Source organism: Camelus dromedarius, chromosome 5, assembly GCF_036321535.1.
Source record: "Camelus dromedarius isolate mCamDro1 chromosome 5, mCamDro1.pat, whole genome shotgun sequence".
Taxonomy (NCBI): Eukaryota; Metazoa; Chordata; class Mammalia; order Artiodactyla; family Camelidae; genus Camelus; species Camelus dromedarius.
In genome coordinates, this window is record NC_087440.1 from 60,485,538 (window position 1) to 60,501,358 (window position 15,821).

Consider the following 15,821-nt stretch of genomic DNA (forward strand, 5'->3'; position numbering starts at 1 on the left):
TTGTTTATTTTTGCTTTTATTTGTATTGCTTGGGTAGACTTCCCTAGGAGAACATTGCTAAAATTTATATCAGAAAATGTTTTGCCCATCTTTTCTTCTAGGAGGTTTATAGTGTCTTGTCTTATGTTTAAGTCTTTAGGATATTTTGGGTTTATTTTTGTGTATGGTGTGAAGGAGTGTTCTAATTTCACTGATTTACATGCAGCTGACCAGTTTTCTCAACACCACTTGCTGAAGAGACTGTCTTTACTCAACTGTATATTCTTGCCTCCTTTGTCAAAGATTAATTGACCATAGGTCTGTGGGTTTATTTCTGGGCTCTCTATTCTGTTCCATTGATCTATATGTCTGTTTTTGTACCAATACCATGCTGTTTTGATTACATAGCTCTGAAGTATTGTCTGAAGTCTGGGAGGGTTATTCCTCCAGCTTTGTTCTTTTTCTTCAGTATTGCTTTGGCATTTCTGGGTCTTTTGTGCTTTCATATAAATTTTAGGAGAATAAAAGTCCAGGACCAGATGGCATCACTGGGGAATTCTACCAAGCATACAAAGAAGAACTCATACTGATTCTTTTCATACTCTTTCAAAACACTGAAGAAGAGGGAATACTCCCAAACTCATTCTAGGAAGCCATCATCACCCTGATACCAAAACCAGACAAAAACACTACCAAAAAAGAAAATTACAGGCTAATATCATTGATGAACATAGATGCAAAAATCCTCAACAGAATATTAGCAAACAGAATCCAACAGCACATCATAAAGATCATACACCATAATCAAGTTGGATTCATCCCAGGGACATGAGGATGGTTCAACATACACAAATCAATCAATATGATACACCATATCAACAAAAGAAAGGACAAAATTCACATGATCATCACAATAGATGGAGAAAAGGCATTTGATAAAATTCAACACCCAATTATGATAAAAACTCTAACCAAAATGGGTATAGAGGGAACATATCACAACATAATAAAAGCTATTTATGACAAACCTACAGCCAACATAATACTCAATGGTGAAAAACTAAAGTCTTCCCACTAAAATCTGGAACAAGACAAGGATGCCCACTCTCACCACTTCTATTCAACATAGTCTTGGAAGTCCTAGCCACAGAAATCAGGCAAGAAAAAGAAATAAAAGGGATCCAAATTGGAAGAGAAGAGGTAAAATTGTCACTATATGCAGATTACATGATACTACATATAGAAAACCCTAAATGCGCCACACAAAAACTACTAGAGCTGATAAAAGAATTTGGCAAGGTAGCAGGATACAGGATTAACATACAGAAATCAGTTGCATTTCTTTACACTAACAATGAAATATCAGAAAAAAAGAGAGTAAAGAAACAATTCCTTTTAAAATTGCATACAAAACAATACTCAGAAATAAATTTGACCAAGGAGGTGAAAGACTTATACATGGAGAACTACAAAACATTGATTAAGGAAATTAAAGATGACTTAAAGAAATGGAAAGATACCCCATGCTCTTGGATTGGAAGAATCAATATTGTTAAAATGGCCATAGTGCCCAGAGCAATCTACAGATTTAACGTAACCCCGAGATTCTTTAATTCCAAGAGAATATGGAGATGACCTCTGAGTTATGTCTGTAGTGTAGGAAACTAAATTATTTTATAAGGAATAACTCATCCTAGGCTCAGACTTCTAAAGGCTCATTTCTTGTGCAATCTCTCTGACTGAAATGTCTCACCAGCAGAATTCCAGAAATGGAATGTATTCTTTCTCTGCTCTGTGAACATTAATTTTTATGTATATTTGTTACAGTTCATGATCTGGGATAATGCCCTGTAAACAGGGAGTTGCTATTAGCACATTAATTAGGATTCCCTTTATGGTCCTATTGAGAAATATAATTATTTGTTAGATTAAATCCTTTGCTTTGAGAATTCCAATTTTCATGTTAAGAGACCCTGTTAAAACCGCAGAAGACAATTCATAGGAAAGCACATTTTCACATACCTTCTGTATTTAAGCACTGTCTTTCTAACTTAGAAGTACAAATGACTGTAAAGAATGAAAGCACCTTAAATTCATGCTAAGTGATTCTTTGTGTTGGCAATAGGAGTGTAAACATGACCCAAGTTAACAAATTTTCTAAGAGCTACTATTCCATGTCTAAGTGCTTGAAAGCAAATCATTTTATTTCCTCTTCAAGTCTGTACAAGCCAGAGCTTTTTCTAAACTGTTGATTCCCTCAGATGCTGTTAACAGAAATAGGGGAAATGAAAATTTTTTATATCCTAAATTAGAATGTACATGATGAAATATTATGCCCTAAAGTTATCTTAATGGGCAGGGTCATCCAGAGAGAATTCTTATATCTTTATTCAATCCATGCTTCTGTGGACACACGTGTTAACTTTATATCTATCTATACTTTTAAGAAAATAAGCTGCTGTGAGTTTACCTCCGTTGGGCAGGTTTACCTAGCCAATCGGATAGGAATGTTTTGGGTTGTCATTCAGCTTTCCAAGAATGCAGCTGCCCATTATAGAGGTGTAAGAATCGGTGTAGTGCACTTTTCTAGGTGAAGCGTTGCCAGCGTGAATGGTAAAGCCCTGCTAGTTCTGTGTGGTTCTCCTACTGATGTGCTACTCGCGAGCAGAGCTGAGAAATGCATCACCACCCAGTCCTCATTGTCTTTCCCTTACCGTTGTTTTTCTAGCAAGAGAGACCTCCCAGGTGCTATGGATATGGTTTTGTCCTTGTCCAACAAGAAGAAAAGATTGTCTAGATGACTGACTACAACTAGTAACTTATAAAACAAACTTAGTACCTATCAGTACATGCAATGAAAACAGGTAGACATGAAAGATACAGGGAAAAGATTTTTAGGCATTGTAGATGCGCTAAGATCCTTATAGCCAATGGCTCTCCCAAGAAAGGAAGAAACTAACAAAAAGGTTATCATTTGTTATTTATTTAGAATTTTACCTTCTGTTAGGCATTGTACTAGGTAATTTAAAAAACATAATTTTTTATCTTTATGGCAGTTTTTCAAATTAAGTGATATTATTCCCACCTTATAGAGAAAGAAACTTCTCCAGAAAGATTAAATGATGGTGCCAGTCACACAACCAGATACGGAGGGTATCTGAGCCCAGCTCCTGTATACTCAAGATTCCACCCATCAATTTCTGTTTCAGTTCCCCCTCATATTTCATTCTACACAAGTACCAGTGAAATAAGAGACAGAAAGAGATCTGAAAATCTAACCATCAGCAACAAATAAAAACACATAAATCTTATCAACCATGCTGTTGAGGTCATAAGGAGACTTCTAATAGGGGATATTATTATAAGAAAGAAGGTGCAAGAGAAGTAGACTCACCACGTAGATAAAACTAGGAGTAAGCACTAATAATTAAGAGTCACTTGCCCAATGGCTTCTACTTTCTGTCCTCCTAAGTGGAAATTTGCCAACTGTAGACTTCCCAGCATCTTATGCCACATTAGGTTTAGAGAATTCTCCATCATGTGAATCTTGTGGAAAGCACCAGTGCCTCTCACCATAGAAACTGCAAAAGGTAGATACTGTATTGCCAGTTTTCCTTGCACTAGACTTGGATTTAGGCATTGGTACATCCTGATAGAACTTATTTTTTTCCAGCTTTACTGAGCTGTAACTGACATAATATTTTGCAAGTTTAAGGTATACATTGTAATGATTTGATACATGGATATAATGTGAAATGATTACCGTAACAGGGTTAGTTAACATTTCCATCACCTCACATAATTACTTTAGTGTGTGTGTGTGGTGAGAACATTTAAGATCTACCCTCTTAGTAACTCTCAAGTATTGTTTACTATAGCCACCATGTTATACATTAGATTCCCAGAACTGACTTATCCTGTAACTGGAAGTTTGTACCCTTTCACCAATATCTATTTCCCCCACCCCCAGCCCTGACAACCACTATTCTACTTTCTGTTTTAATGCATTTGGCCTTTTTTTTTTTTTTTAAGATTCTACATAGAAGTGAGATTTGTCTCTCTGTGTGGCTTATTTCACCTAGTATAACACCGTGAAGTTCCATCCATGTTGTCACAAATGAGAGGATTTCATTCTTTCTTATGGCTAAATTTCACCCATAGAGGGACACTTAGGGTGTTTCCATATCTTTGTTATTGTGAATATGCTACAGTGAACATGGGGTGCATATATCTTTTTGTGATCCTGATTGCATTTCCTTGGGTACACACCCAGAAGTGCAATTGCTGGATAATATGATAGTTCTATTTTTAATTTTCTGAGGAACTTTCATACTGTTTTCCATAAGTGGCTGCACCAATTTACATTTCCCTCAACAGTGCACAAGGATTCCCTTTTTTTTTCCCAAGTTCTTGGTAACACTTATCTCTTGTCTTTTTGATGATGGCTATTCTAACAGGTATGATGTGATATCTCATTCTGGTTTAAATTTTGAATGAAGAAGTTTGAGTATCTTTTCACGTGTACGTTGGTCATTTGTACGTCTTCTTTGGAAAAATATCTAATTTGGGTAGGTCTTCCACCCATTTTGAAATCAGATTTTTTTTTTGCATTGAATTATATGAGTTCATTATATTTTTGGATATTAACTCCTTACCAGATGGTTTGCAAATATTTTCTCCCATTAAGTAGATTGCCTGTTCATTTTGTTGATTGTTTATTTTGCTGTGCAGAAGCTTTTTTTTAGTTTTATATAGTCCCACTGATTTATTTTTTTGCTTACGTTGCTTGTGCTTTTGGTGTTAAATCCAAAAAAAAAAAAAAATTATTGCCAAGACCAGAGTTTTCTTCTAGGAATTTTACAGTTTCAGGTTTTATGTTTAAATTTTAATCCATTTCTAGTCTATTTTTGTGAGTGACATAAGGTAGGAGTCCAATTTAATTCTTCTGCATATGGATATCCAGTTTTCCCAACACTATTTATTGACTAACTTTTACCCAATGTATATTTTTGTCTCTCTTGTCCAATATTAGCTGATTGTATATGCGAGGGCTTATTTCTGGGCTTTCAAATCTGTTCCATTGATCTACAAGACAGTTTTTATACCAGTATCACATTGCTTTGATTGCTATAGCTTTGTAATACAGTTTATTAATTTTTTTTGGATTTAATATTCATCTTTTTTTAAATTGAAATATAGTCAGCTTATAGTGTGTCAATTTCTGGTATACAGCATAATGTTTCAGTGTAGACACATATATACATATATTCCTTTTCATTTTCTTTTTCATTATAGGTTACTATAAGATACTAAATATAGTTCCCTGTGCTATACAGAAGAAATTTATTTATCTGTTTTTTTATTGAAGCATAGTCAGTTTACAATGTTGTGTCAACTTCTGATGGACAGCACAGTAGTTCAGTCATACATATACATACATATATTCATTTTCATATTCTTCATTTATAGGTTACTAGAAGATATTGAATATAGTTCCCTGTGCTGTACAGTATAAACTTGTTTATCTATTTTTTATATAGTAGTTAGTATCTGCAAATCTTGAACTCACAATTTATCCCTTCCCACTCCCTTCCCCCCGGTAACTATAAGTTTGTTTTCTATGTATGCAAGGCTTTATCTGTTTTGTAAATAAATTCATTTGTCTTTTTTTTAGATTCTACATATAAGTGATACCATATGGTATTTTTCTTTCTCTTTCTGGCTTACTTCACTTAGAATGACAATCTCCAGGTCCATCCATGTTGGATAGCTTAAAAGACTTAAACATAAGAGACTATAAACCTCTTAGAAAAAAACAAACATAGGCAAAACATTTTCTGATATAAATCTTAGCAATGCTCTCCTAGGGAAGTCTACCCAAGCAATACAAATAAAAGCAAAAATAAACAAATGGGACCTAATTAAACTTACAAGCTTTTGCACAGCAAAGGAAACCATAAGCAAAACAAAATGATAACCTATGGAATGGGAGAAAATATTTCAAAATGATGCAACTGACAAAGATTTAAAAGCTTATTCAACTTAATAAGAACAAAAACAACAATTAAAAAACCAAACAATCCAATCCAAAAATGGGCAGAAGACCTAAACAAGCAATTCTTCAATAAGACACAGAAATGGCCAATAGGTACATGAAAAAATGGTCCATATCTCTAAGTATCAGAGAAATGCAAATCAAAACTACAATGAGGTATCACTTCACATCAGTCAGGATGGCCATCGTTCAAAAGTCTACTAACGATAAATGCTTGGTGAGAGAGCGTGTGGAGAAAGGGGAACCCTCCTACACTGCTGGTTGGAATGTAGTTTGGTGCAGCCATTATGGAAAAACAGTATGGAGACTACTCAAAAAACTGAAAATAGATTTATGATATGATCCAGCAGTCCCACTCCTGGGCATACATACAGAGGCAACTCTAATTTGAAAAGATACATGCACCCTAATGTTTATAACAGCACTATATACAATAGCAAAGACATGGAAACAACCCAATGTCCATCTACAGACAAGTAGATAAAGAAGTTGTAGTATATTTATACAAGGGAATAGTACTCAGCAATAAAAAATAAAATAATGCCATTTGCAGCAAAATGGATGGATCTGGAGGTTGTCATTCTAAGTGAAGTAAGCTAGAAAGAGAAAGAAAAATATCACTCATATGTGGAATCTAAAAAAAAAAAGGAAAAAGAGGACACTAACGAACTCATCTACAAAACAGAAACAGACTCACAGACATAGTAAACAATCTTATGGTTATTGAGGGAAAGCGGTGGGAAGGGATAAATTTAGGAGTTTGAGATTTGTAAATGTTAACCAATATATATAAAAATAGATAAAAACCAAATTTCTTCTGTATAGCACAGCGAACCATATTCAGTATCATAATAACCTTTAATGAAAAAGAATATATGATATGTATGTATATATTATATGTATGACTGGGACACTATACTGTACAGCAGAAATTGACACATAGTAACTGACTATACTTCCATTAAAAAAATCTGAGATACTAGTTAAATATAGAGTTTACTTGAAATATATATATATCATGAGCCAAAAATTCTTACATATTTTGTTCTTTAATTACCTAAAGAAAAAACTCTTAGCAAATTAAAATGTCTATCTTCCAAATATTTTTCCTATGTTTTGATGACACTCTGTTGTCTAAGGAGGACTGGATGAGTATATGACCATTTGTCAAAGTCTTTATTCTTTATTTACTTGTTCCTTTTACGTGAGTCCTTATCACTTTTTTTTTTTTTTTACTCCCAACAAAAGAAACAGTAATACAAAATCAGCTTGCTTTCTTTCTACCCTGGAAATGATTCCATCTATCTATGTGTCTATACGCCATCCTTGATCAATATACTCTGTTAAGATGGAGAGGGGCTGTATTCAGGAGCAAGTTCTTGATTGGGATTCCACCAGAAGCCCCACTTCCTCACTGAGAAACAACACAGATGCCATAACCTTTCCTTAGTAACATAACTTTGCACCTGGTTTGGCTGAGTTGAAAGGTATTCATGTTTTAAGTTTTTATGCCTGTTGTCATATGTACTTCCTGCAAGCAATTTTGCCCACTTGAACATTTTACTTTATTCTATTTATTCCTTTGCTTCCTTCATCCTCAGTGGAAAAAATAAATTGTATGTGTAAATGAGTTTATATTGTTCCAACTTCAGTCATTAATTCAATCTTTTTAATCTTGTGCCTTCTAGATAAATGATGTTTTTTATGGGTTCTAGATACTAAAAGAGGAATTACAGATGGGGTAATGCAGCATGAAAGGTCTCAAAGGTAGTTGCATTCATGTCATGATTTTGACTAAAGGATGGTTTGAAATTCTTATCTTTATTCTCTGAGGTTTTCAAGTTAACCCCATATCTTGGGCTCTAATGTGCTCCTTGCAGACAGCTTAATTTGATCTCTTTCTTCTCTCTGTTCTTCAGTACCATTTTGGATTTTACAAAAAAAAAAAAAAAAAACAGAAACTGGGAGAGATTTCAAAGGAATACTTCTAAGACTATGACTTATGCCCTTATGGTAATACATAATTTAATATATTATACTTTCTTATTCATTCGGAACAGGAAATTCTGGTTCATGAAGTGCTGACACATTAATCTACTGTTGACTTGACATGTGTGAGAGCTAAGAAAATGTACATGGCACCTCACTATCTAGGGCAGTATGGTGCTTGTCATCTCTTGTTCCCTAGATCCAGAAATATATGCTTCTGTCTGGAAGGATATCTAAACCTGCAAACAGCCACACCCCATAAAGCCCTGTCTCTCCTCGTGTCACGTGGTCACTTGGATAGTATTCCAGTGACCTTTCAGGGAGCACATCTGCATCCTTATGTGACCCACAGGCTTGCTCTTGCTCCAGAGGCAATCAGACTGGGTCTGCACGTAACAACATCAGAACCTTTAGAAGAAACTGAATATACTTTATTCATCACTTTTCCCTCTTTGCTTTTTTTCTTCTGCAAAACATTATTTTACTTGCTAAGTTGATAAAGCCTTCTTTTTCCATGTTTCAGTTTTTACAATACTGTATAGAAGACTTTTTCTATATAGAAATTGACTGAGAATGGAGACAGTGATCTCCTTCTTGCTCTTCCTTTCCTGTCTCCAGTTCCTATTAAGAGTTATCTGTTCCTACCTCATCTCATATCCCATTCAAAATAGTTCTCATTCTCATGTTTCCTCTTTCGATGATTTCTCTAAAATTAGGGAAGCTGTATGTCTATCTTTTCAAAATCTCTGGCCCCTTAAGACTTTTAACTATGTTTGATCGCTGGAAAAAAAGTGACATTGTGGAGGAAAAGGAACTTGCCTCTAATACATAGAAAGGCAAGTCTGTCTCTTCAGTGTTCAGCTTCACCTGGAGTCTAGTCCAGTCCGACTATCACATGGAAAGAAATAGAGAATAAGTTCTTTGGCAAGTTCAATGGTTCTAAAGCACATGATGTTCGGCTTGAGGTACACAAGGGCTTTTAAAAAAAGAATCACTCTTGCCTGTGCTAATATCTTAAGAATTACAAGATGTAATTCCTAATCCTATGTTCTTTTTTACCCACTGCCCAGCTGCACATTTGTTTTGGTCTTTGTATATCTGGTTTGACCACTAAAGCAGTCAGTCAAAAGTAGTCCTTTAATTTTATCTGCATACATATTTATCAATATCTTTGTGAGGAAAAAGTTTCAGTGCATGCCACGAGGCATGCTGTCACCAAAAATGCATTGCTTGTACATGCTTAGACTTCTCCATGAAATTCAAATTCAGGTTGCTTTATTTCAGACTATTTTTCTGTATGTAGACATAGATTTGCGACAGACAGGTGGAAAGGAGGGAGAGAGAAAAGAAGATGAAAGGGACAGCAAGTGAAGATCTAAAGTGTCCTTATTACTATGCGATGTAGATAGGTTTTGATTGACACCTTAGATTACAGAATTTTAAGATCGAATGTGGGAAACAATATTAGTGAAGATTAGCCTTGATTTATATTTGTGCTCCAAGGTCAAGAGCATACAGAAACGCAGTAAAACAATCCCCCTTGTCTCTAAGAGGTTACCCAAACCCACTGACAAATTAGTTTTCCTAAAACCCTGAGGATAAAACTGCCCTGTGGTGTTAGAGCACTCATTGTGTTAGTCATTGCCCCTGTGGAAGCAACTCAAACCTGCTTAAAGGAAAAGGAGAAAGCACTAGTTCACTAAGCCAGCGTGGGTGGGTATAGCAGGAAAAGACCGGAACGAGGGACTTGCCAACTTTTCTCTCCCAGCCTCTCATCTCTACTTTATCTTCTTACAGACATTCTCTCTTGTTACAGAGCAGCTTCAATAGGTGATACTTAAAAGCTCAAAAAAAAAAAAATTGTTTGTTCCAAAAAAATTCTGTTGTTTCCAAATTGGTATTCCTATACCAATGAAATCCTGTACATTCTAAGGTAAATAAAAACTTTAAATGAGTATTAAAAAACTGCCTCAATATGCTTGCTTTAGAGCCCTTGAGTAATTAATATTATGAACAATTACACAAGAACAAGTGTACTTAATGAAACAAGAACATTTTCCTGCTGGTTCCCCACACCAACATTTAAAACTACTATTAATTAAACTTCACTCTTACCCAGTGCACAAAACAGAAGCTAAGACTTACTGAGTGCTTATTTTTCTGGTTACTTGTATCATCTGATTTAATCATCACAACAACTCTATGATATAATATTTCCATTTTACAGATGAGAAGTTGCAGCACAAAGAGGTTCAGTATCTTTCTTGAGGACATACTGCAGACCAGGCACAGAGCTCAGTAAGTAAAAGGCATTCTGCACAGAAAGTGGTCAGCGCGAAATGTCATAAATATAGGGTATTTCTAGTCACTTGCTATCCCATCAGAAGTTACTTTATATTTTCCTTCACCTTCGAGTCATACTCTTTGATTCTAGAATGCTGACCTTAAGATGACAAAATCAGTGGGGCATGCCCAAAATAGATGTTACACATTTAACACTGTTCCCACCTTTAAAAATAGTACAATATTGAACAAATAAATAAAGAGATAGATATGTCCCAGTGGCTATCATAATTGCAACGTCAGATTAAGAAATACACTGAGAATTTGTATCTTGCACTGGTATCTTTCATGCATGTTAACAAGACGGATACAGTACATCAAAAGGACAACTGGCCCAAGAAGTGAGTTGTTTACTTGTCAGTCACTAAATAGCAGAAACAAACTGACCCTCTCTCAGCCCCAAACGTGCCACTTTCCTAAGGACTGACCATATGTGCTGATTATGTACAAAATGGCAAAACAAAACAAAGGGAGAGAATTACTTTAACCCTGACAAGCTAGAAAGTGGAAAAAGTAATAATTTTTCCACTGATTCTTTCCCTAATCTCTAGTGGTCGTCATGTTATAGTGGGAAAATATCTTTAGTTGATTTTCTCAGTATTAAAAATGAATAAAGCTCCTAAAGTAATATATTAATGTTCAGTATGACTATGATAAAGTAACTACAGGAGAGGCTACCAGAGGGAAGATTTTTCCCACTTTAACTGTACTCTTCCATTCTTCACTCTGTCAAAATATTTTGCCATACAACGGTATTTCTTCTGTGAATCACTATTTTTTTTCCTCTTAGCTTATCACACAGAAGGAGTTTCAATTAATAAAACAGCCGCCTTCCATTTGCCAATGAAGTGATTCAAGCTGATGCCACCAGCAGAGCAGGAGTGCCACGGGACCAAGCGCGACATGATTTAACAAAGTGTTGTAATTAGAAGTGTATCGTTTGGGGAAATTACCTAGGATACGCTTGTGAACTGGCAACCACCTTTGCTGTCACCAGCGCAAATGAAAATTTAACACGTATAATAACTTGTGCATGCAAATTTAGAGTGCATTATTCAAAACTCACGGAAATGAATCATATGCCATTATTTAATCTACAATGATTACTTTTCTTATTTTGCATCCTCTTACGCAGTCAAAGTGATTTAATATAGTTCTAAGTAGTTTTAAATGAGTTTGAATGAAGGTTATGAACTTAAAAGTTTACACATATTTGTGTGTAGCCACCTTGAAATAATTTTTGTGAAACTTTCCATTTATAGGCACTAGCTAGCACCTCTTCCTTTCAGCCAGGTCCACATTTAGTAATCTCTTGAACCCTCATCCTTTAGTAACGCTTTTAATAAAATTCAAAATCAAAGGTAAAATAATGCAAACATTGTATTTGTGTAAGTCTGTTAACTAATTTTACTTAGGTCTGCCATTTTTAAAACTAGCATTATGTGGACCAATTCATACATAAGTCTTTCATATGTGTTTCAAAGGGGGCTCTTTCTGTAGACAGAGGCAGCAAATGCATCATTTGGCCCTTCTAGGGGACACATGAACAAGCTGTACAGGGATGTGCCCAGTAGAGCTTGTATGTGCATCTGTGCATATCTGTGTGCACCTACCCTCTTGTGTGAGTGCACAGGGAAGGGCAAGAAACAACTTGAACCTGATGAACCCTTCTCTCATTCTGCACCAGCTGATAAGATATGGATGATCAGCAGAAGTCTTGCTAAAAGAATCTGAGCTTCTGTCCTGTCATGAATACCTGACTCTGATGTGAACAGTTGGAATCAGACAATCAAACAAAATAATCACAGGTCCTGAATTTACCTGACTGGTTTAAATATTGCTTGATATAGGCATCTGATTTCCCCAAGAATATGTATTTAAAAAATCTTGTAAGCATTCTGTCATAAGACACATTAGGCAGAACTTTCATTTGCTCTGATAAAGTGGAAGTTGTTTCAGAGCAAAATACCAGCAGCAAATCTGAGCCATTTCCAGTAATTACCAGTAACCTGAGTAATTTCTTAGAAAATGCTCCTGGGAATCGAAAAAGCTAAAACCAATAATGGAAATCCAGAATCTGAGTATCTTTGAATCATGGTTTAGAGTTATTTTGAAATACGTTCCTCAGATCTCTGAACAGATGGCACTTCTGTAAAATCTTCAAAAACCTGCTCATTTTGTTTTCATAAATTTTCTAAAATAAAAACATAAAATTAACTTCAAAAAATCTGCATCTCAGTCTTTTTTTTTTAACTGATTAATCAATTATGGGCTCCAATAGAGTAATAAAAGCATCTTTTCAGTAATATTAAGCCTTTCATGCATAATTCTTAGAGTGATGCAGAAGACTTAACTGGTCAAGTCTAGGACATTTTATTGTTAATATTTAAAAACTTAGTAGAGATATGATATTTATATGTAAATCTTGATAAAAGTTGGGTATCCATTATCAAGATTTTTTCTGAGTAAAAAAATATAAACTCTGGCTGTTACAAACTCAACTGAAAAAAGTAGAATATAAATAAAAGTTTCCCCAAAGACATCTTTAATGCTAATATTGGCATTTACAGATCCAATCAAGGTGAGTTATTTTCATTACAAAAAAAGTTTTATTTCTTAAAATATTTAATGCAGATTTCCTTCCTTTGCATAAATGAGGATTTATTTTCAGATAATAACACAAAAAATAACAAAGGCACTTAGATATCAAAGTTTGGAAGTCACTACCAAGGAAACAAAGTGAGAAATCTAGGGCATAAAAGCATTTTATCATGCAAATCAGTAAAAAAAAAAAAAAATGCTGAGTTAAGCATACAAAAATCCTTTGATATCCCTGGGCTGAATAAGAGCCCAGCAAACACCATTTCTGGAGGACATTATAGTGACAGGCATCAAAAGTGTTTAAAATGTTTTACCCCTTGACCCAGTAAATCCTCTTCTATGAATTTATCTTAAGAAAACATAAAACAAACGAACAGATGTTCACTGATCTTTATTACAGGGTCATTTGACAACAACCCAAATTCCCCAGAATAGGGAAATAACTAAAGTACAGTAGACACACACAGTACAACTCTACAAACCACTGACGGCGATAATGTAGATATTGGTGATGCATGCAGCTTATGTGGGAAGATGCTAATGATGTAATGAGTGAAAAAGCAGGTTGTACAACCGTATATAAAATATACGTAATAAGTGTGTGTCTATTTATCAGACACATACTTACATAGGTAGAGGACTGGAAGATAGATTTGGAGCAGATTTGGCTGGTTTCAATTTTGTTTATGGGGTTTTTTTTTTCTAATTTTACATAATACATATGACAAGTTTAATAAAGGTATTTTTTTCTTTTAAATATGTGGTAAGATGCTCTTTCTGGGATGGTTTAAGGGGCATCACTGACATGCTATCAGATTGTGTGCTTTAGTTTCTTTTAAAGAATGTCAAGGAATCATATGATGATTTTCTGGTCTTTAACTTTTTAAATTAGCATCATAATCTGTCATCGTGGTGTGGTTTTTCACGTCTCACTTCTCTAGCTAAAATATTTGTATTTCCATGTAAATAATTTGTGCAGTATTTAAATTTTACTGTAAATTTTATTATTCTAATATGCTAAGCTGATTAATTTTATTTATGATAATGAGCATAATTAAGAGTTTCTTCTCGTCCTTTAATCTGCAATTATTTCAATAATATAAAAAGTTTCCTCTCAGTATTAGACACTCTGGATGTTAATTTTGCATACAAATGAATAGAAATACTAGAAAGAAACATTCCAGAAAACAAAGAATTGAAAGAATAAAGATATCAATATGTCTTAGACCATTTTTTATGTACCAGTAAACAGTACATCTCTTTTAATTTTAAATTATTTTTTCAGCCTACAGACCCTTTCATTTGTGCAATCTGTTTCAAAGCACGAAAGTCTGGAATGACAGAATGAAGATGTTTAAAATTTTAGAAATATCCTAGTTGAAAGGTGAAGAATTATTTTTCATGGAAATTATGCAAGGATTATACTGTAAAAGTGATATATAAAAGACATCGTGGTAGAAATAAATCCCACAGACTGTCTTTTTCTCCCAGCATGACCCTTGAGAAATGAGGACCCCGAAAGGTTGCACACTTATGTCACATGTCACTTTTGATGCTCTTCCTGCTGCTGGATACATGAGTGTAAGCATTCTCACTTCTACCTAATGTCCATTTCACAGTGGGTCGCACTGTGCTGCCACTGAAGATGGATACACAGATTTTGGTCTTAACTAATATTCTACTAACTTCTCACTTTATTCTTCTAAGCAGGAATAGACAGGATCTCTTCTCTCTTCCTCTATCTTTCCTGTGTTAACAATATATACCTTGTACTGTATAAAGTACATTTTCTTGCTAGAGGTTGCTTTCTAGAGTTATCCGTAGAGCATATGGGGTCCCAGGAAAACATTTTTGCGGAGTCCAAGCAGGTCCTCGTGAGGTATAGTGATTTATTCTAGAATAATTGAGAAATAGTTCTTATGTATGTGCGTATTATCCAGTCAGTGCACATGGAGATTCTTTTTAGTGTACAGGTACCATCTCTTTCTGTTCAGGTCCAGGAACCATTTCTCCATTTTTTTTTTATTCAAGGTGCTGTTCCCAACTAATTTCTTATCTCCCACCACAAGAAAAAGATAGTAATGTTATTAACTTATGAAGCCATGGCTTTGAGAAACTGTTCTGAAAAAAAGAAATAGATTCTCCTTCCTTCGTAAGCATCTCATACCATTTTAGCTAACACTGGTAACATCATTAATCATAAAGATTCCCTCATTTTATCATGCCATCCATGGAGACTGGTTTCCAACGGCTCTTTCAAAGGTTGTTACTGACATTCATTGATGAAACCACAAATGCAAATCTTACCAAGAATATGTAGGAGAATGTGAAGGATAACTTGTTTTCTGATGTTAAACTTGCCATTTAGAATTTTATAGCATAAAGTTAGAAAAAGACATATTCCAGCCATGTCTTCTCTTAAACACTTTAGCCATAACCACTATATTCCAAGAATATAATCTTTCCCAATATTTAACACCTGTGCTTTCTGCACACTGCTACCCGAGGGAAGGAGAGATAAGAGAAGAGACAGGTGGTCCCATCTGCTCAAGAAAAGCCTTTCCCTCAACTGCATCTGGCAAGGATTACAACCCCCTAGGGGAGCACAGTGTCATCAAACAGCCTGGAGATAAGAAGGGGCCCACTGATGTCATAGAGCAAAGCCCCTAAGACCGCTGGTCACTTTAGGAGTTGAAGACAGAGAGTTGGAGAGCTTCTTAACACATGGGTCCTAGGCTGGGCTGGGATCCCCTGCATGGAGAGCACTGCTGGCCAAGGCCAGTCCAAGGTGCCAGAGGGGACTCAGAAGGAGGAAGGCACCCCTGAGTCCTGGGGCTGCGGCTGGGGCCAGCTT

At 35.2% G+C, this 15,821-nt stretch overlaps 1 long non-coding RNA gene across 1 annotated transcript in view; it reads left to right on the forward strand.

Annotated features, from left to right (window-relative positions):
• LOC135321407 (uncharacterized) overlaps positions 1-10,436 on the forward strand; it is a 153,220-nt gene extending 142,784 nt beyond the window's left edge. The window contains exon 3 of the long non-coding RNA XR_010381151.1: positions 10,251-10,436. This is a non-coding gene — a long non-coding RNA (uncharacterized LOC135321407). The remainder of the gene's footprint in view (positions 1-10,250) is intronic.
• The last annotated feature ends 5,385 nt before the right edge of the window (positions 10,437-15,821 follow it).